Below are 22,969 nucleotides of genomic sequence, written 5' to 3' on the forward strand. Positions count from 1 at the left end.
CAGCGGCAGCAGCGCCAACCCCATTGAGAACATATAGTGAAGATCGTGATCCTTTGCCACAGCTGTGGCAGAGGAGAGCAATGTTCTCTGTATGTCAATGGTGGCGGCGCAGCTGCCTCCGATCCCATTGAACACAGGTGAAACCCCTGGATCTGACAGCATCCAGGGGTTTCACATCCAAGGAATTCCCTGCTCCAGCTGTCACAGCCGCAGCAGCGGATACCGGGCAGCACTCTTTTTGAGCGGATAAACGCTGCTAGCAGTGTTTTTTCTGCCGTGACGCCCGCTTCGGTCACGCGAATTTTTGAACGTATAACTGACGCGTTCAAAAATTTGTGCATCAAAACGCCTGTGTGACTGAGGCCTTCATCTGATGCTACAGATTTCTGCTCTTCAGGCAAGTAGAGATGTGGATTTTAATGCAGAATTTTCTGTATCTTTAGGTGCATCTTACAGAATATTTCTGCACCTTAGGGCAGCTTTACACAAGCGTACAGCGCAAAAAAAATGTTTGCGCTGTGAAGGTCGCACTATTGTGCGCTTTTTAGTGCATTTTACTGTACTCTTTGCTCTGCCGGGGACTGATCACATCGGCGTGGGCACACCTGCGCCATGATTTAGAAAGCATCAAGTTACATTATTATGTAAGTATTTTTGCATGGATAAAACTCTGCTATTAATGTGGAGAATAATTACCAATGTGTTTTATACTCTCCACTATATTATTGAAATACTGTACATAGATACTGTACTTGCGAACTCTTCTGAACTGTCCGGGACACTTCTTTAAAAAGAAGGGCTCTCAAAGATTTAGGGAACAGCCGGAAAAACTCACAGACGCTGCATTTTTAAAGTGCTCATTATAAAGTTACGTGAAGGCAGCAAAAATTATTCATAATGCTACATTCATCATAAGATTTAACTTTTAATCAAAAAGAGTGGAAAAGTTCTATTCAAAAGAAAATCTATTAAGCAAGGCTGGTCTTACATCACTGCCAGCACACTTTTACTGCAGTTGGTTATCCTGACTAGTTAATAATAATCCCTCCTGCTGTTAGCTGAAGTAGTGGCTGGTGATTAACAGCTCTGTCAGTCAACCAGTTGGTTCATTAATTATGTCAGCCGCTGTGCTGTTTGTGTTGATTGACAGCTCTGACAACCATTCAGCTTCTTCCCTTTCCCTTTATAATCCGACTCTTCCTGGCTCGAGGTGCTGGTTATATTTCTGTATCTCTGATCTAGTCGGTGGCCATGGTTTACCTGTCTGTTGTCTGGCTCCTGTCTTCTGGTTAGTTCCCTGTGTTTCTGTTTGTTTTGTATTCTGTGTATTCTTGTCTTTTATTTGTTGTCATTTACTGTTTGTCCCTGGTTTCTGTGGTCTAGTTCCCCTCAAACTCTTGCTCCTGCAAGTAGTGGGGTTTTCCCTTTCGGGATGGATGCTCCGCTTGGAGGTGAGTTCTACCAGAGGGGTACAGAGTGCCCTACTCTGACCGGTACCCCTTTGTTCAGTCTGTTCCTGCATCTAAGCCACCTACCTAGGAAGCATACACACCTGTCCTGACTGCTCTGGTACCATATCACCCATGGTTTTGTCAGCAGTCCAGGACAAACTAAACAACTGTTCTATTCTTTTGTATGTCTAGATTATTGCTAGGTAGCCTGATGCTATGGCCATTGCTATACTGTTCTACCTAGTATACTAAAAATGGAATTTAATTGCCCCCCCCCCCCCCCCCCCCCATGTTTCGATGGACATACTAGCATTACCAGGGTCTTTGGAGCCAAATGAACATTAGGTAATAAAACCCCAGACTTGCAAAAAAATTTTTTTTGGCTGGCAGTTTTCTATTATCTGCAATACTGACTGCTGAGCTGCCAATTTGTGGTTTTAACCACTCCCATCGTTTTCCTTTTCATAAGGCTACCTTCACATGGGTGTATATAATGTGAGTCTGGCATAAGGCCTATGGACAGAAGTCTGATCTAGTGTCTGTATGAATGTTAGGAAATTGTATAGAGAGCTGGCTGTACAGGTTGCCGCATGTACTGCCATGCCAGCAAATACACTGGTTCAGGTAAATGTTTTTCACTGTCAATATAAAATGCTAAATTTCATATTTGCCATCTTTCCTCACCCCTGCTTTTCCTCTGTCTATTCTGTTCCTGGTCAACACTGTAAGTACAGTCCTCACAAAAATCATAGCATGTCCCATTTTAGAATTGCCCATTCAAGTCTATGAAGACAAAAACTGGAATGCACACTTTTTTTTGTGCAGCCATTGATGTGAATGGGTGATTCTGGTATGTGAATTAATAAAATAAAACAAATTATTGACTCCTTGAGTCAATCTGTCATGACACTGCTCCCTCGGGTGTAAGAAAGAGTTCCCTTACTTTGAGTTTGGATCTTGCAGGTCTTCAGTCTGGACAACTGAAGATCCAGGAATTATGCATGTTTATGGGAGGGCCGGCCAGTTGGAAAGAAACCACGGATCCATTCTGGAAGATGAGACCATCAGTAGTGCTTCCATAGGACCCAATGTCTACAATTATAACGGCATCACTGAAAAGTATTGCTTATATTTATAGAATTATGACACTAAGTGCAGCGGATTCTTCAAACAGTTTACCAATTGGGGGTCACATGACCGTATTGGAATTGTGTATTCACTACTTTCAACACATTCCCTCCTCCTTGCTTTCTTTACCTTTCCTTTTTATTATTATTCTTTTTTTTACTAAGTTTTCTGTTTACTTACTTTTTAGGGTAGTTTTATGTAACTTTTCAGCTAACTTGGTAGTTTGTAGAAAACCACAGCTTGGTGCGTTAGGCCTAGCAGTGGTAAATAATTTGCAGTGGCCAGACATGTAACTTTGAACAGTGTCTGAGGCTGCTAACACGTAATATGTTTTTTTTCTGTTTCCCTGATTTGGGTTTCTTTTGGTTCTACGTTAACATTGGTTTCAATGGTTAATTTACATAAGAGATTTTTCACTTGTACAGATAGTATGAGAAAATATTGCTGCATGTCCTATTTTTATTTAGCCCACTCATTGGTCAAAATCGCATTTTTAAGGGCTCATCCACACAGATGTATTTGTGGGCATTTTTGCACAAGCAAAAATTGCATGCTCCTGAAATATCCAAACTGTGGACTACCCCAAAAGTGACTCCTAATTTGGAAACTTGATCCCTTAAAAAATAATAAAGGGGTTTAGTGGACTTTTTGACACTACAGTTTTTTTGTGATAGTTGTTAACATTGGGCTATGAAAATGTAAATTTACAATTTTTTTCCCCCAAAACACATAGGTTTAGCCACAATTTTATTTATTTTCACGAGGAACCATATGAGAAAAAGTACCACAAAATTTTGCTACCCAATTTCTCCTAAGTAGCGAAATGTCCCATATGTGGATGTAAACTGCTGTCTGAGCACATGGGAAGGCTCAGAAGGGAAGAATTTTAGATTTTGCTGGAACAATTTTCAAACTCTTTCTCACGTTTAGGTCTAATTCACACTAGCGTATATCTGCCAGGGTTTTCACAGCCAGCCGAAAAATGCTACCATCTGATGCATTGGATTCACACAGGCGTATTCCTGTGGCGTAAAGGCGCCCGGCTGGTTGCTTTTATGCCGGGCAGGAAGCCATCTTTCTGGCCAGACTATGGCTGCTGCCATTGACTCCTGTAAGAGCCAATGACAGCGGCTGGAGAAAGGAGGTGGGAGGGAGTTTAGCAGCATGACTGCTAAACTCTCTCCCCCATTTCTTCTCTCCATCTCTGGCCTCTGTTTGCAATTGGAGAGGGCAGGGCAGGGGCGAAGCTAAGCTCTGCCTTGCATGGCCTCACTCGGCCTCCTCCACATTGCTGGCTGCAGACAAAGGGCGGGGAGTGGGCTGGAGGTTAACTCTGCCTCTGACCCGCCCACTACCATTGCAAACAACCAGAGTAGAGAGTGGGTGAGCCAGTGAGGGGGAGGGAAGGGGGAGACAGCTTAGTAAAGCTAAACTGTCTACCGCTCGCCGCACGGCATATACACAAAGCCTGTGCATCACATGGTAGCGTATATCGGCCAGCCGTGAAAACACTGGCTGATATACGCTTGTGAAAAAGCTCTTACTGAGGTACTAATAAAAATGGAACTCTCCAAAAGTGACCCCATTTGGGTATTCTTCTAGGCATGTGAGAAGTAGTATTGTTTGGGGTATTAATGGTGTATCAATTTATAATGCAGGGGTATACATCATTGCTTAAAGGGGTTGTCTCGCAAAATCAAGTGGGGTTATACACTTCTGTATAGCCATATTAATGCACTTTATAATATACATCGTGCATTAAATATGAGCCATACAGAAGTTATTCACTTACCTGCTCGGTTGCTAGCGTCCTCGTCTCCATGGTTCCATCTAAATTCGCTGGCAGCTTGCTTTTTTAGACGCGCTTGCGCAGTCCGTTCTTCTCCTTTCAGCACAAGCTGCTTCAGTGTGCTCCCCGCTACAGCTCTTCTGCGCATGCGCAGACGAGCTGTCACTGCTCGGGAGCGCGCTGGAGCGGCCATTCTGTACCATCCTCTGTTAGAGGTAGGTACAGAGCCGCCCAGCTGTCCCAAGAAGCCGCCCAGCTGTCCCGCCGTCCTGCCGTCCTGCCGCCCAGGTAAGTGATGGGCCGGGGGGGCTGCCGCTGCGCCGGGGGCGGGCTGCGCTGGGGGGGGGGCTGCCGCTGCGCTGGGGGGGGGTTGCCGCTGCGCTGGGGGGGGCTGCCGCTGCGCCGGGGGGGGGGCTGTCGCTGCGATGGGGGGACTGTCGCTGTGATGGGGGGGCTGTCGCTGTGCCGCTGTGATGGGGGGACTGTCGCTGTGATGGGGGGACTGTTGCTGTGATGGGGGGGCTGCCACTGCGATGGGGGGGCTGTCGCTGTGCTGGGGGGGGGGGGGCTGTCGCTGCGATGGGGGGACTGTCGCTGCGATGGGGGGGCTGTCGCTGTGGCGGGGGGGGGGGGGCTGCCGCTGTGATGGGGGGGCTGTCGCTGTGCCGGGGGAGGGGGGGGGGCTGCGCCGGTTACCTGCTGCCTGGCGGTGGGTGACTGGTCGGCCGTGTTCAATCCAGGGGTCCGGTCGGCGGCTGCGGGGCGTCTGGTTGTCAGGGAGACACAGCTGGTAGCGTCTCGGGAGCGCGCACGTCGGGCTACAGCAAGCGATGGGAAAAGAGCCGGCGGCCATCTTGGGAAAATTTTTATAAGTTGCTGAAACGCTGGAACTGTAAGTACAAACCAGCTAGAAAAGTCATTTACAGGGGGGCTTAGTAATGTATGCTTAATTAGGGGGACTGGGCAAAAAAAAAAATTCACTGCTTCCTCGAGACAACCCCTTTAATATTTTTTTGGAGGGGAGAGAGTAAATGGGAAAACTGTAATTTCATCATTGTTGAACTGGTTTCATTTTTATTGCATTCACCGTGCAGTATAAAGCGCACATTAACTTCTGCAGCTCAGTATGATTACAGTAATGCCAAATTATTAAATATATAGGTTTTTATGTTTTATTATCTTTGCTCCATAAAAGAATTCCGCATCTCCATATTCAGAAAGTCATAACTTTTTCTATCTACAATGGTGTCTTAGGGCTTGTTTTTTATGGGATGAGCTGACATTTTCATTGGTACCATTTTGGAGTGTAGACAAATTTTTTATTGAGTTTTTAGGAACCAATCTGTTAAAAAAAAACCCATTACTCTGGCTTTTTTTTTTCTCATACACCATTCACTATGTAGTATAAATAATAAGATTTCCTTATTTAGTGGGTCAGTATGATAGCAGCAATACCAAATTTATTACGCTATTCTTTTGATGTTTTATTATTTTTGTGCAATAGAAGCATTTTTCCTAGAACTTTTTTTTCTTGCGTGTCAAAATATCGCAAGGCATAATTTTTTTTTAACTATGAAGCCATGTGAGGATTTGTTTTTTTGCTGGATAATCTGACCTTTTAATTTGTTCTATTTTGGGGTGGAAGTGAGATTTTCTGATATATCTGATAACGCGATTGTCAATGGGACTTTCTAATGTTAAAAACGCATCGCACAAAAATTGCAAAGCACAAACGTGCAATGCGTTTTTAACAATACAAAGTCCCACTGACAATTGCATAAGAAAAAAACGCAGCGATATCGCAGCATTAAACAAATGCAAGTGGGAGCCCTTATGGAAACTGGGGTATACAATAAAACTTGCAACTCCTGACATTGTTTTTTTTTCCCCGTATGCCACTCTTAAGGTGCATTCACATGAGCGTGTGTGTATGCGTGCATTGGTGCACACGAAACCGCACATCCACTTACGCGCACAAACACGTGTGAATGCAGGTCTGCGCAGCATCGATTTCAATCGGCCGCAGCTGCATTGAGAGCAATAGGATGCCGGCACCCCTACAGTAATTTTCAGGAAAGGGCTTGAAATATAAGCCCTTTCCTGAAAATCAACCATGGTTTGTGTAGCAAAAACAACAACAACAAAAAAAATATATATATATACTCACCTATCCGCCGCTGCCATGTAAATATTGTCCACGGGGAATAAAGAATCTCCTGCCACAGCTGCAGCAGAGGATTTCTTCATCTCCGCGGAGAGTCCTAGTCACTGAACACTGTGACAGCACTGACTCCCCGCAAGGCTGAAGAATTCCCCTGCCACAGCTGTCACAGCTGTGGCAGAGGATTGCGATGTTCTCCCATTACATTCAATGGGACCAGCGCTTCTGCAGTCCCATTGAAAGCAATGGGCTGCCGGCAAGCCCTGCAGGGATTTTTGGGGAAGGATTTAAATATAAGCCCTTCCCTGAAAACCATCCCTAGAATGTGTTAAAAATAAAAAAAATATATACTCACCTCCCTGCAGCTGCCGCTGCTCAGGCACGTCCAGTCTGTCTTCTCCCTGCACTGCTCTGAATTTGTGTCAGAAGGCGGAGATTTAAAATCCCCGCCTGCTGTAAGGGCTGTATCTGATTGGCTGAGCACTCAGGTAATCACAGGCAGCACTCAGCCATTCATTGAATGACAGCTGAGTGCTGCCTGTGATTGGTCACAGCACTCAGCCAATCACAGGCAGTGCTTGGCCATTCATTGAGTTCAATGGATTGACTTTATTTTTAAATTATCTATGATCTGCTATCTTTTTTTGACAAGATTTACTTGTCTTGCAAGGGGATTGGCAGATGCGATTGTGTGTTTGCTTAGATAATACAATGCACTATTTTTGTTAGGCAGTGTATTATCTGAAGCTGTCACTTTCATCACAGACAACAAGGTATATTGCTGTCAGTGATGAAATTGACTAGCCTAGGTTACCATGGCAGATCCATGGCTATGATTTGGCCTCTGTTTGTCATGACAACCATCAGAACCCCACAATTGGATCATGGGGGGTGATGAAGGGATGAGGGAGGAAGCACACTCTCCCTCCAAATCCCACAGATGCTGCTGTCTGCATTGACAGCAGCATCTGTGGGGTTAAGTTGCTGGAACTGGAGTTAGCTCTGATCCTGGCAGCTGCAGCAGGAGTCTGGCTGTCAATTGCAGCCCGTTCATGCTGAGAAAATTGTGGGCTTGGCCCCTGAACTCGCATAGTATTAGCATCATTCATGTATGTTAGTTTGCGCTTTTCCTTGGCGTCTGTAATGTTCATGTGTCGCCAAGAGGTTAAAGAATGGAGATATTTGCAGTCATGGTATGGCAAGGTTAACCAGTCACTGTATGATGGTAATATTTAATCATTGTACATGTTGTTATTTGCAGACAGGGCTACTTTACATGTACATATTCCAGATTTTAAGTCAGCATAACGTGTCCTGTGTGCCCTGCACATGAGTCTCTGGGGAGCACTGTCCACGGTTCTGAAAAGCAAGACCCAGTTTGCTAAGGATCTAAGGATTACACATATAGCCCAATAGGATAAGCCCTGTGTATCACGTATCAATTCCTGATACGTTATTTCATTGCCATCTAATTCACAGTGTGTAAATCTCTATCTACCACTCTGCGATCTTGCTTAGTATCACTATCAGCTAACCACCACATTAGGTCCTGTACCCTGGGTTATATGAAATTGTTCTGTGTGTCTGAGCTATAATTGTCTGTTTGTGTTGGGTCCCTGCCCCCCTCTATATTAAAATAGGGGTACAGGTTCTCTCCTATGTGCCCTGCGTTTCAACTATTGTGATCAATAAAAATTATTTTAAATTGTTTACCCAATCTTGGGTTGAGTTCAGTAGCTGCACATTGGTCTACACTGAACATTTAGCTCCCTCATATTGCAATCCAGCTTTCTGCTATTATGGGTTATGGTGATTGAGCCTGCCCTGCAGTATCAGGTGATGCATATTTGGCTTCTTTTTCTGTGAGTTATGTCTTTGTACACTTTTTCTCTCACCTATGTGATTTTATTTGCACAAGATCTATTTGCAGTTTCAGAAACTGTACTTTGGTACATAAATAGCAGCACATTGTTAGAGATGATATATATAATTTTGGGCAATCCTGTATATCAAAAATTCATGAATTAGCAATGCTGCTATAAAATGCTTGGTATTTGCACAAAAACCTAAATTGTCCCCTGATGACTTAGTATGGATGCATGTTGTATTTATATAGGATGTATTTATATGTACGACATTTATGCTTTGTCCTGTTTTGCATTTTTCAAGGCAAGATCAGTTACCCCCATTCCTACTTGTAATTGGCACTTCATGTACAGTATGTATGTATGTGTGGGTAACTTGCAGCATTTATTTGCACAGGATTGTTTTTTGCATTTTAAGACAAGCTGCACTTTAGGGCTTCCGGTCTCAATAGTGATATAATCTTACTTTGATATCAAAAATCACTTGGTCCTGATTTTTCCATATAGATTAGAAGATAACAAGGTCACATAGGCTCTATTGACAGGGATACCCTTACCAGCACAATGGTGATTCATTAAAATGGCACTACTATAACCACAACAACATTCTATCTGCCTCCCATTGGGTACAAAGCAATTTTTAAAAAAAAGCATTTGTACACCAAAGCCAATGACCCCAGTAAACAGATTTCTGGGAACATTCTGGGAATATTCTTTCTAATAAGGATCTTTTTTGGCAACTTTATAAAAACATTATAGGAATCTTTTTACACATAAATCTCTCTGGGCACATACTTAAAACTAAAAGAGCTTTCTGGGAACATACTGAGAACTTTCTAGGAACATAATTTTAAGGAATGGTCATTCTGGGAACATTCTGTAAACATCCTTTCAAAGAAAGATCTCTCTGGAAACTTTTGGGAATGTTCTTTCAAAAAAAGATCTATCTGAAAGCATTTTTTCCAAAGAAAGAACATTCTGGAAAAACACTCTGAAAAAATTCTTTCACATAAAGATCTTTTTGGAAACATTCTTTGAAAGTAAGACCATTTGTGGACAAAAGATCTTTCGTCCGACTCTCAACCCAAAGTGTCAAACAAGGTCGATTTCTTTCTAGATTATGGCAGTTGGCCAAGTTGGCTATAACAATTTATTCATTGTTAAATTTAACTGAATGAACAATTGTTTTTGTTTAAATCACCCATTTTCATCAACTTTAATCCAATATGTATGGGGCACCTTAGTGCTTAGTGCTGTAGTAGCTCATGTGTAAGTGTGTATGTGTATGTAAGTGAGCTAGTAGAAAAAATTTAACTGCATGGCCTCATCTTCCATCCTAATTTCCCAAAGTACTTGATCAGAGTGGCGAAGTGTTATTGGAAATCAGCATCACTCTTATAAGCAGTCTCTTACATGCACAATCTCAGCAAAATTTAACCCACTTAAAGCTAGAGGGAAATACATTTGATTGATGACAGGCAGCTTTTATCTTAATGTTTGATAGGAAGCAATTTAAGACTTGTAACAGTTTTGTCTAAAAGTATGCATAGGCATATTTTGTAAATCTATGCATGCAGTATAGGAGTGTTTCTCAACCAGGTTTCCCAGGAACTGTGGTGTTCTTTTAGATTAAATCAGAGATACTCCAAAACACAGAAGATGCACTTCTAGTATTTGACTGGGGTGGTCTAGCCGGGGCCTGGCAGAGGTAACTATTATGTTGGGGCCACCACATATACGTGGAGGTGATAGAAAGGGCAATATATATTTAACTGGAGCCACAGTGTGGGCACTTTATTTAAGTGGAGAGGGGGATAGGAGTCTGTGTACAGAGTGGCACTGGGCAGCTGATACATTCTGTGTGTGGATGAAGACAGAAGATGTAGCTTCAAGTGTTTGGGAGTGGGAGCCGAGTGGGGGAATTATTAAGTTTGGATGACTATATTTAAGTGGAGCCACAGAAGGGCCCTATATTTAGGTAGGCCCACAGGGAGGGTATTATAATTCAGTGGGACTATAGAGAGGTCACTGTGATTATGTGGGGCCATAGAGGTGGTGCTATAATTAAAGTAGAGCCACAGAGGGGGCACTATAATTAATGAGACCACAAAGAAGTCACAATTAGTAAGTGGGGAAATAGAGGATATTATTACTTTGTGGAGCCACAATTAGGACACTATTACTAAGTGGGGTACTGTGAGGTTTATTATGGGTAGCAGCGAGATGGAGAGTGTGTGCTGAGATTAGTTATTGCTGCAAGAAATCTGGGTGGTCTGGGAAAAGCAGAAATGGATAACTTCAATCAGAGGAGAAATCACCTGTGATTACTGGAGGTCGAAGCGGCACCCCCTGATGCACAGGCAGTATTCTGGCGAGGACACAGCACTCGTGACCATATTGCAAACCTGCAATGGACCACGTTAAAAGCTTGAGAATACCAAAAGAATATCTCCATGTGCTTCATCGACTACATCACAGCCTTTGATTGCGTCAACCATGACAAACTATGGCACACCCTACAAGAGCTGGGCATATCAGCACATCTAGTCAAGCAGACAAAATCACTTTATACCAATCAAGAAGCCACTGTGAGAACACAGTATGGGGACACAGATTTGTTGGGGATCGGAAAAGGTTTTCGACAGGGCTGCATCCTCTCACCCTTCTTGTTTAACCTATATGCGGAAGTGATTATGCGGAAAATGGACCTAGACTAATTGGAAAATAGGTGGCAGAAACATCAATAATCTCCGTTATGCAGATGACACAACTCTGCTTTAAGAAACAGAAGCTGGTCTGAAGCAGCTGATATGTAAGACTAGTAATTATTAGGAAGTTATAGTACCAGTGTTTTTGGTGGCGCAATGTGCCACACAGCTCTGCTACATGCATGTTACACACACAGCTATGCTACATTATATGCATGTGACAGATACAGCTATGCCACAGTACATGTGCATGTTACAAACTTAGCTCTGCTACATGACATGCGCGTCACAGACACAGCTTTGGTACATGACATGCACCCGACAGACATGACATGTGCATGGTCCAAACACAGCTCTGCTACATTATATGCTTGTGACAGACACAGCTGTGCCACAGTACGTGCACATGTTACAAACTTAGCTCTGCTACATGACATACGTATGTTACCAACACAGCTCTGCTACATGACATACATTCATGCTGACTATACACATTACATGCACAGCACATTAAACAAACAGCCACTCACAGCTCTACGACATTTATGCTGACTGCACACATGACACACACAGCTCCTGGATACAGTGATGAGCCCCTGGTCATGTGATCCCTGACTCCACCTACACATGTGATCACATAACAGTGGCATCATTACAGGTCCTGGCGGTTTCTGTTGGTTCATCCAGTACACAGTACTACAAAACCCCAGAAAAGCTCCTCGTGACATCACCACAGGCCCACCAGATCTCTGTGGTGGTAGTAAGTCGGTGTCTCCTTTTAGGTCCGCTGATTGGTGGTGGTGGTAGGTCGGTGTCTCTGGTCAGGACCGCTGATCTGTGGTGGTGGTAGGTCGTTGTCTCCTGTCAGCACTGCTGATCTGTGGTGACGGTAGGTCCGCGTCTCCTGTGAGGACTGCTGATCTGTGGGGGCGGTAGGTCCACGTCTCCTGTGAGGACCGCTGCTCTGTGGTCATGGTAGGTTGGTGTCTCCTGTCAGGACCGCTGATCTGTGGTGGCAGTAGGTCAGTGTTTCCTGTCAGGACCGCTGATCTGTGGTGGCGGTGGTCGGTGACTCCTTTCAGGACCGCTGATCTGTGGTGGCGGTAGCTCAGTGTACAGGACCGCTGTAGATAAAGCAATAGACACTTGGCAGCATAGAAAGATGCAAATCAGCTGTAAGCCACCTTTTATACAGCTATGTAGCTGTCATTCTTTATGTTATGGGAGATTAAAAGGTAGCTTACAGCTGATTTGCACCTCTATATGCTGCCAAGTGTCTATTGCTTTATCTAAATTGGAATCTGTTGGCTTGATTTTAGCCTTCTGGCTAGGCTTTGCATTCTTTCTCTGCCTGACCTAGAGTGGGGTTCCATGTGGTGCTGAGGGGGCATCCCTTTTTCTACATCTGTCAAGATGGCTGATCTATGGTGGCGGTAGGTTGGTGTCTCCTGTCAGGACCGCTGATCTGTGGTGGCGGTATGGTTGGTGTCTCTTGTCAGGACCGCTGATCTGTGGTGGCAGTAGGTTGGTGTCTCCTGTCAGGACCGCTGAGTTGTGTCTGACATAATAACGGCTTAGTTGTATTCTCAGTGTGCTAGGACCAGCTATGATGTTGCCTGAGGGCAGAGCTATGACGTCACCCGGGGGGAGCTATGAGGTCAACTGGGTGCAGAACTATGATGGCACCCTGGGGCGGAGCTATGAGATCACCTGGGGTAGAGTATAAGAATCACTCACTAACATACTAACGGTCAAGTGGTCATTAGTAGTTTTATTAAAACTGAAAGTGGAAAAAATGGGCATCTACCTAAATTTAAAGAAGACAAAAATTATGACAACTGCAAAAAATGGCCAGATTCAAATCAAAATTGACAACGAGGCCATAGAATGTATGGGAGACTTCATCTTTTTTTGGTTCAAAAATTGACCAGGGTGGAGAATCTATGCCAGAGATAAACCGTAGGATAGCATTGGGGTGAAGCCAAATCTAAACATGGACAAAATCTGGAAAAGTAGGGATATCGGTATAGCAACTAAACGCAGGATATTGTAAACCACTGTTTTCCCCACAGCCCTGTAAGTATGTGAAAGCTGGACTGCAAAAAAAGCCGATAGAAGGAGAATTGATGCATTTGAGCTGTGGTGCTGGCAAAAGCTGCTGTGTATTCCCTGGACAGCAAGAGCAACAAACAGAGAAGTCCTGAATTGTATAAGACCTGATATATCAGATCTTATACAATTCCGGACTTCTGTTTGTTTATTACTATGAGCAGACACAAGGGAGTGTCTTAGCATAAAGGGGCAATGGCTTAATGTAAAATACTTGTATCTCTTTTCAGTCTGCAAAAGTTGGGAGGTATGGTAATGACATGCAAATATTTTTGTAATTTAATGACCTATGATTAGAGATGAGCGAACGTACTCGTCCGAGCTTGATACTCGTTCGAGTATTAGCGTGTTCGAGATGCTCGTTACTAGAGGCGAGTACCACGCGATGTTCGAGTTACTTTCACTTTCATCTCTGAGACGTTAGCGCGCTTTTCTGGCCAATAGAAAGACAGGGAAGGCATTACAACTTCCTCCTGTGATGTTCAAGCCCTATACCACCCCCCTGCAGTGAGTGGCTGGCGAGATCAGGTGTCACCCGAGTATATAAATCGGCCCCTCCCGCGGCTCGCCACAGATGCATTCTGACATAGCTCAGGGAAAGTGCTGCTGATACGGGAGCTGCTATAGGGAGAGTGTTAGGGGTGATTTTAGGCTTCAAGAACCCCAATGGTCCTTCTTTGGGCCACATCTGACTGTGTGCAGTACTGTTGAGGCTGCTTTTTGCAGTGTTGCACATTTTTTTTTTGTATATCAGCCGTGCAGAGCATTGCGTCCTCAGTCTGCAGTAATTTTACATAGTATAGGGCCAGTAGTGCTGAGGCAGGGACAGTGAAAAAGGTGAAAGACATATACTGTCTATATAGGCAGTGGGCTTTTCCAAAAAAATTTGGGACAAAAAAATCTATTTGGGCTGCCTGTGACTGTCCTGAGTATACTGCGTCTCTGCTGGGGGTAGTAGTCCTAATTAATACGCAGCCAGCTAAGTGTTACAGCAGGCTTGCGCAAAATTCTTTCCTGGCTCTGCTGTGCGTTCCGTAAGCGAAGTCAGCCTCCAACCACAGGCCAATAAGCGGCACATTTAATTACAGCCCTCTGTTTCTGCACTACTGGTAATACACCATGCTGAGGGGTAGAGGTAGGCCTAGAGGACGTGGACGCGGGCGAGGACGCGGAGGCCCAAGTCAGGGTGTGGGCACAGGCCGAGCTCCTGATCCAGGTGTATCGCAGCCAACTGCTGCGGGATTAGGAGAAAGGCATGTTTCTGGCGTCCCCACATTCATCTCACAATTAATGGATCCGCGCGGTAGACCTTTATTAGAAAATGAGCAGCGTGAGCAGGTCCTGTCGTGGATGGCAGAAAGTGCATCCAGCAATCTATCAACCACCCAGAGTTCTGCGCCGTCCACTGCTGCAACTCTGAAGCCTCTGGCTGCTGCTCCTCCTTCCTCCCAGCCTCCTCACTCCATTACAATGACACATTCTGAGGAGCAGGCAGACTCCCAGGAACTGTTCTCGGGCCCCTGCCCAGAATGGGCAGCAATGGTTCCTCTCCCACAGGAGGAGTTTGTCGTGACCGATGCCCAACCTTTGGAAAGTTCCCGGGGTCCGGGGGATGAGGCTGGGGACTTCCAGCAACTGTCTCAAGAGGTTTCAGTGGGTGAGGAGGACAATGACGATGAGACACAGTTGTCTATCACTCAGGTGGTAGTAGTAATTGGAGTAAGTCCGAGGGAGGAGCGAACAGAGGATTCGGAGGAAGAGCAGCAGGACGATGAGGTGACTGACCCCACCGGGTTTGCTAAGCCTACTGAGGACAGGTCTTCAGAGGGGGAGGCAAGTGCAGCAGCAGGGCAGGTTGGAAGAGGCAGTGCGGTGGCCAGGGGTAGAGGCAGGACCAGACCGAATAATCCACCAACTGTTTCCCAAAGCGCCCCCTCGTGCCATGCCACCCTGCAGAGGCCGAGGTGCTCAAAGGTCAGGCAGTTTTTCACTGAGTGCAGACGACCGATGAACAGTGGTGTGCAACCTTTGTCGCACCAAGATCAGCCGGGGAGCCACCACCACCAGCCTCACCACCACCAGCATGCGCAGACATATGATGGCCAAGCACTCCACAAGGTGGGACGAAGGCCGTTCACCACCTCCGGTTTGCACCACTGCCTCTCCCCCTGTACCCCAACCTGCCACTGAGATCCAACCCCGATCTCAGGACACAGGCACTACCGTCTCCTGGCCTGCACTCACACCCTCACCTCCGCTGTCCTCGGCCCCATCCACCAATGTCTCTCAGCGCACCGTCCAGCCGTCGCTAGCGCAAGTGTTTGAGCGCAAGCGCAAGTACGCCGCCACGCACCCGCACGCTCAAGCGTTAAACGTGCACATAGCCAAATTGATCAGCCTGGAGATGCTGCCGTATAGGCTTGTGGAAACAGAGGCTTTCAAAAGCATGATGGCGGCGGCGGCCCCGTGCTACTCGGTTCCCAGTCGCCACTACTTTTCCCGATGTGCCGTCCCAGCCCTGCACGACCACGTCTCCCGCAACATTGTACGCGCCCTCACCAACGCGGTTACTGCCAAGGTCCACTTAACAACGGACACGTGGACAAGCACAGGCGGGCAGGGCCACTATATCTCCCTGACGGCACATTGGGTGAATTTAGTGGAGGCTGGGACAGAGTCAGAGCCTGGGACCGCTCATGTCCTACCCACCGCCAGAATTGCGGGCTCAGCTCGGTGGTGGTATCTGCGGCGGTGTATGCTTCCTCCACTAAACCACCCTCCTCCTCCTCCTCCTCCTACGCAACCTCTGTCTCGCAATCAAGATGTGTCAGCAGCAGCACGTCGCCAGCAGTCGGTGTCGCGCGGCGTGGCAGCACAATGGTGGGAAAGCGTCAGCAGGCCGTGCTGAAACTACTCAGCTTAGGAAAGAAGAGGCACACGGCTCACGAACTGCTGCAGGGTCTGACAGAGCAGACCGACCTCTGGCTTGCGCCGCTGAGCCTCCAACCAGGCATGGTCGTGTGTGACAATGGCCGTAACCTGGTGGCGGCTCTGCAGCTCGGCAGCCTCACGCACGTGCCATGCCTGGCCCACGTCTTTAATTTGGTGGTTCAGCGCTTTCTGAAAAGCTACCCACGCTTGTCAGACCTGTTCGGAAAGGTGCGCCGACTCTGCGCACATTTCCGCAAGTCCCACACGGACGCTGCCACCCTGCGCACCCTGCAACATCGGTTTAATCTGCCAGTGCACCGACTGCTGTGCGACGTGCCCACACGGTGGAACTCTACGCTCCACATGTTGGCCAGGCTCTATGAGCAGCGTAGAGCTATTGTGGAATACCAACTCCAACATGGGCGGCGCAGTGGGAGTCAGCCTCCTCAATTCTTTACAGAAGAGTGGGCCTGGTTGGCAGACATCTGCCAGGTCCTTTGAAACTTTGAGGAGTCTACCCAGATAGTGAGCGGCGATGCTGCAATCATTAGCGTCACCATTCCTCTGCTATGCCTCTTGAGAAGTTCCCTGCAAGGCATAAAGGCAGACGCTTTGCGCTCGGAAACGGAGGCAGGGGAAGACAGTATGTCGCTGGATAGTCAGAGCACCCTCCTGTCTATATCTCAGCGCGTTGAGGAGGAGGAGGTGGAGGAGCATGAGGAGGAGGGGGAAGAGACAGCTTGGCCCACTGCTGAGGGTACCCATGCTGCTTGCCTGTCATCCTTTCAGCGTGTATGGCCTGAGGAGGAGGAGGAGGATCCTGAAAGTGATCTTCCTAGTGAGGACAGCCATGTGTTGCGTACAGGTACCCTGGCACACATGGCGGACTTCATGTTAGCATGCCTTTCTCGTGACCCTCGCGTTACACGCATTCTGGCCACTATGGATTACTGGGTGTACACACTGCTCAACCCACGGTATAAGGAGAACCTTTCCACTCTCATACCCGAAGAGGAAAGGGGTTCGAGAGTGATGCTATACCACAGGACCCTGGCGGACAAGCTGATGGTAAAATTCCCATCCGACAGCGCTAGTGGCAGAAGGCACAGTTCCGAGGGTCAGGTAGCAGGGGAGGCACGGAGATCAGGCAGCATGTACAGCACAGGCAGGGGAACACTCTCTAAGGCCTTTGACAGCTTTATGGCTCCCCAGCAAGACTGTGTCAGCGCTCCCCAGTCAAGGCTGAGTCGGCGGGAGCACTGTAAAAGGATGGTGAGGGAGTACGTAGCCAATCGCACGACCATCCTCCGTGACGCCTCAGCCCCCTACAACTACTGGGTGTCGAAGCTGGACACGTGGCCTGAACTCGCGCTGTATGCCCTGGAGGTGCTTGCTTGTCCTGCGGCTAGCGTCTTGTCAGAGAGGGTGTTTAGTGCGGCTGGGGGAATCATCACGGATAAGCGTACCCGCCTGTCAACCGACAGTGCCGACAGGCTTACACTCATAAAGATGGACAAAGCCTGGATTTCCCCAGACTTTTCTTCTCCACCAGCGGACAGCAGCGATACCTAAACAATACGTAGGCTGCACCCGCGGATGGAAGCATCGTTCTCTATCACCATAAAAAATGGGGACCTTTTAGCTTCATCAATCTGTGTATTATATTCATCCTCCTGCTCCTCCTCCTGAAACCTCACGTAATCACGCCGAACAGGCAATTTTTCTTAGTCCCACAAGGCTCAGTCATATCATTTTTGTAAACAATTTTTATACGTTTCAATGCTCATTAAAGTGTTGAAAATTGCACCTGAACCAATTTTTATTTTAACTGGGCTGCCTCCAGGCCTAGTTACAAATTAAGCCACATTAACCAAAGCGATTATTGGGTTTCACCTGCCCTCTTGGTTGGGCATGGGCAATTTTTCTGAGGTACATTAGTACTGTTGGTACACCAATTTTTTTGGGCCCTCGCCTACAGTGTAATCCAATTAATATTTTGCCCACCTGCATTAAAGCTGACGTTACATCAGCTGTGCTGGGCACTGCAATGGGATATATTTATGTACCGCCGGTGGGTTCCAGGGAGCCACCCATGCTGTTGGTCCACACGGAGCTGTAACTGCATGTGTCCACTTCTAAAGAACCCCAGTCTGACTGAGGCATGCAGTGTGGGCCGAAGCCCACCTGCATTTAACATGACATTACCTCAGCTGTGATGGGCAATGCAATGGGATATATTTATGTACCGCCGGTGGGTTCCTGGCACCCACCCATGCTGTCGGTCCACAGGGAGTTGTAACTGCATGTGTCCACTTCTAAAGAACCCCAGTCTGACTGGGGCATGCAGTGTGGGCCGAAGCCCACCTGCATTTAACATTACATTACCTCAGCTGTGATGGGCAATGCAATGGGATATATTTATGTACCGCCGGTGGGTTCCTGGCACCCACCCATGCTGTGGGTCCACAGGGAGTTGTAACTGCATGTGTCTACTTATAAAGAACCCCAGTCTGACTGGGGCATGCAGTGTGGGCCGAAGCCCACCTGCATTTAATCTGACGTTAGCTCTGCTGTCCAGGGCACTGCAATGGGATACATTTATGTACAGCCGGTGGGTTCCAGGGAGCCACCCATGCTGTGGGTGCACACGGAATTCCCATTGCGGAGTTGTACCTGCCTGTGACTATTTATAAAAAAACGCGGTCTGACTGGGGCATGCAGACACCTTGACAGAATGAATAGTGTGTGGCACATAGCTTCCCCATTGCTATGCCCACGTGTGCAGCTCCAGATGGAGGTGGCACAGGATTGGATTTCTCATTGCTTCTTAACAGCATTGTGGGCTATCGCCCCACCCCTTTTAAAGAGGGTCGCTGCCTAGCCGTGCCAACCCTCTGCTGTGTGTGCCTGCGGTTCCTCCTCATGGCAGACGCACTTATAAATAGACATGAGGGTGGTGTGGCATGAGGGCAGCTGAAGGCTGCGCAGGGACAATTTGGTGTGCGCTGTGGACACTGGGTCGTGCAGGGGGGGGGGGTTGGTAACCCAGGAGAAGTGGCAGCGGAGTGTCATACAGGCAGTGATTGTGCTTTGTTGGAGGTAGTGTGGTGCTTAGCTAAGGTATGCATTGCTAATGAGGGCTTTTCAGAAGTAAAAATTGTTGGGAGGGGGGGGCACTCTTGCCACTATTGTGGCTTAATAGTGGGACCTGGGAACTTGAGATGCAGCCCAACATGTAGCCCCTCGCCTGCCCTATCCGTTTCTGTGTCGTTCCCATCACTTTGTTGAATTGCCCAGATTTTCACAAATGGAAACCTTAGCGAGCATCAGCGATATACAAAAATGCTCGGGTCGCCCATTGACTTCAATGGGGTTCGTTATTCGAAACGAACCCTCGAGCATCGCGAAAATTTCGTCCCGAGTAACGAGCACCCGAGCATTTTGGTGCTTGCTCATCTCTACCTATGATGCATATGTCCATTATGGGTCACAATGGGAGGTATGAAGCAGGCTTGGGAACTGAGCTTGCTTCATACCTAGCTATGAGCTGTTTCTGACCATGTATATCAGTCATGTAAGACGTTAAACAAATAAAAAATTAACGATTGGTATCACTTAGAGATGTGCGAGCATGCTCTTCTGAGCTTGCTACTCGTTCGAGTATTAGGGTACTTGAGATGCTCGTTACTTGAGTCGAACACCATGCGGTACTCGAGTCAATTGCATTTCCCTTCCCCGCATGTTTAGCGTCATTTTCTAGCCAATAAACATGCGGGGAAGGAATTACCACTTCCTGCTGTGACGTGCCAGCCTGTGCCCAGCAACAGCAGTGAGTGGCTGGCAGGATCAGGTGATCGCCGAGTACTTAAACTGAGGCCGCCCGTGGCTCATCTCAGATGCATGCTTGCAGTGGTTAGGGAAAGTGCTAATGCTGCTATAGGGAAATCTATCTTCAAGAACCCCAACGGTCCTTCTTAGGGCTGCTCCTCATAGTGTGCATTACTGTTGTGGCAGCCTGAGAGCAGTAGTGCACCTTTTTTTTTTAAGCATCTAGGACTGTGCTGGCCATTTCAGCTATACTGTTCTGTGTGTGCAGTGCATTTGGCAGAGTTTAGGGACAGATCTGCTGAGATAGGGAAAGTTTTACTGTAGGGATCCTCTCTACAAGAACCCCAACGGTCCTTCTTAGGGCTACATCTGACCATGTGCATTATAGTTGTGGCTGGCTGGGAGCAGTAGTGCACCCTTTTTATTATGCACCTAGGCCTGTTCCCAGCCTTTCAGTTATAGCAATCTTAGTCTGCAGTGCATTACATCGAGGTCTCAACGTGAAACAGAAATCTAATATTTCCTAGGCTACTGCAAACCATTTCAGTTATAACGTTCTCAGTCTGCAGTGCATTACGCAGAGTTTAGGGACAGAGCTGCTGAGATAGGGAAAGTTTTACCGTAGGGATCTTCTCTACAAGAACCCCAATGGTCCTATTTAGGGCTACTTTTCACCGTGTGCATTATAGTTGTAATTTTTCTTTTAACGCATCTAGCCCTGTGCAGAGCCTTTCAGTTATACCGTTCTCAGTCTGCAGTGCATTAGACCAAGGTCTCACCGCTAAACAGTATTGCAATATTGTACACTCATCGGTGTCCCTCACAGGTGGAATTAGCTCCCTCATTTGGTAGTTTGCTACCTGCATGTTGAAGGGATGCAGCTATCTGCCCTCCTTAGTCAGTAAGTATATGTCCATTTTCTGTGATTGTTTTTATATTTTTATATTTCCCCTTCTGTGACGTATCATAATGATAGGTTCATTGCGGAAAATCGCGGTGACTTTATTCCTCTCCTGTGGCAGAAATCCGCTGCGGTAAAACGCAACACCAGTGGAAAGGCAGCCTTAAGTCTCCCTACAAACCAATATCTCTATTTAAAGAAGCTATGTTACAAAAGGTGGAGTTACTATGTGTTCAGAAGACACATTTTGCGACAAAAGCCTGCCCTAAATTTAACCACTCTAAATTTACCAAAATATTCATGGACAGTCCCAAATATTAAATAGATCGCAGCACACTTTCCACCTTATAGTGTAAAAGGGAAGATAATCCTCACCACCAGTGCACGCTCATTCAAAGTCCTGGATCCTGGACCATCGTTCAAATAGCACAAGGTATGGAAGAGCAGCACTCCAGGGATTTTAAACGAAGTAAAAATCTTTATTGCCCCAAAGTAACAACGTTTCAACTCTCTGCTGAGAGTCTTTATCAAGTCCTAATACATACATGTACATGCCCACATTAAATACCCCCCATAGCTCCACCTTCACCAATCACAAATCCCGTTACACAATACATTTAAAAACAATACAATGTCATTGGGTGTATACATCTCCTACCCCTGGTGCAGAATATATAATCACGAGGAGAGTGTAGGTGTCATGCTGAACGCCAAGTCCTCCGTTGCCGGTCCAGTCGCAGCCCTCCAACGTCAGCATTCTCGCTAGGGATCTCGCGAGATCACTATGGAGTTCCCCACTGAGACGTCACAATCAGCTGTTAGAGCCCTCTCGCTGAAGATCTCGCGAGACTACCGCGGGATTCCTCATCACAGTGCCACAATCAGCTGTTTAGAGCGAAATACATATAGCGTGAAGCACGCTGTTATCATCAAATGCATATAACCAGTATGTTACCGATGACCCACACATGTTAACGGTACCGTGCTGTGTGCGCATGCGCATGCGCATCCAATTTGTTTGTAGTGTAGATCAATAATAATAAGCGCGCATCGCTAGTGGAACCCCATCAGATTACACATCAGACTCAATATATATATACAAAGCTACTGCTAGAGCCTATTTATGGGCACTGCCACATGCATCCAACTCATTAGTGACATAGATCCACTACACTGAGCGCGCATCACAAGTGGAGCATAAACAAATTATGCAACCAACTCCCCGCATGCAAATACGGCTATTCAGGTCCATTTACAAAAATTAACACAGCATCCATTCAAAATGCTGCAATACACACTGGGTTTATAGCCAAATCATCTGGAAAGGAATAATATGTACTATTTGCATCACCTTTATTCCAAAAACTAGGAATATCATCCAGGGTTAATAAACCATATCCTTCCCAATCTCCACATATAACTACCGACTCTAGATCACTTCAAACAGCTAAAGGACAGATGTATAACCAATCCAATAAGCATGACACCACACGAATATTCCAAATGCTCAATTATTTATTTTATTAATTTTATCAATTGATCTTTTATAACGCACGGAGTAGGCAGACTGCAACACCCAATGTGATCTGAAAAAAAACAAATACAAAACAGAATTAGTGAAATACTGTGATTAAAAATAATGCAAGTATGAGCCAAAGAGCACCAAAGTATACCATAATGCCCATTAATTAAGATGTAATAATGGATTGTATTCCACGTTTAACCCATTCGGGGTCAATGAATCCAATCTGTAAATCCATTTAGCCTCCAACAGTTTTAATCTCTGTTCCCTGTTGCCCCCCCTGATGTCCTTATCCACTGAGTCTATAACCATAAAACGAAATTGACTAATAGTGTGGTTATGATCATCAAAGTGTCTGGGGATAGGTAGGTCCAATTTTTTCGTCCTAATGTTGCTTTTGTTCCATCACGGAGGTTCGCAAGCGCATGGCAAATCACAAAAGCAACATTAGGACGAAAAAATTGGACCTACCTATCCCCAGACACTTTGATGATGATAACCACACTATTAGTCAATTTCGTTTTATGGTTATAGACTCAGTGGATAAGGACATCAGGGGGGGCAACAGGGAACAGA

Source organism: Eleutherodactylus coqui, chromosome 3 (assembly GCF_035609145.1).
Source record: "Eleutherodactylus coqui strain aEleCoq1 chromosome 3, aEleCoq1.hap1, whole genome shotgun sequence".
Classification (NCBI taxonomy): domain Eukaryota; kingdom Metazoa; phylum Chordata; class Amphibia; order Anura; family Eleutherodactylidae; genus Eleutherodactylus; species Eleutherodactylus coqui.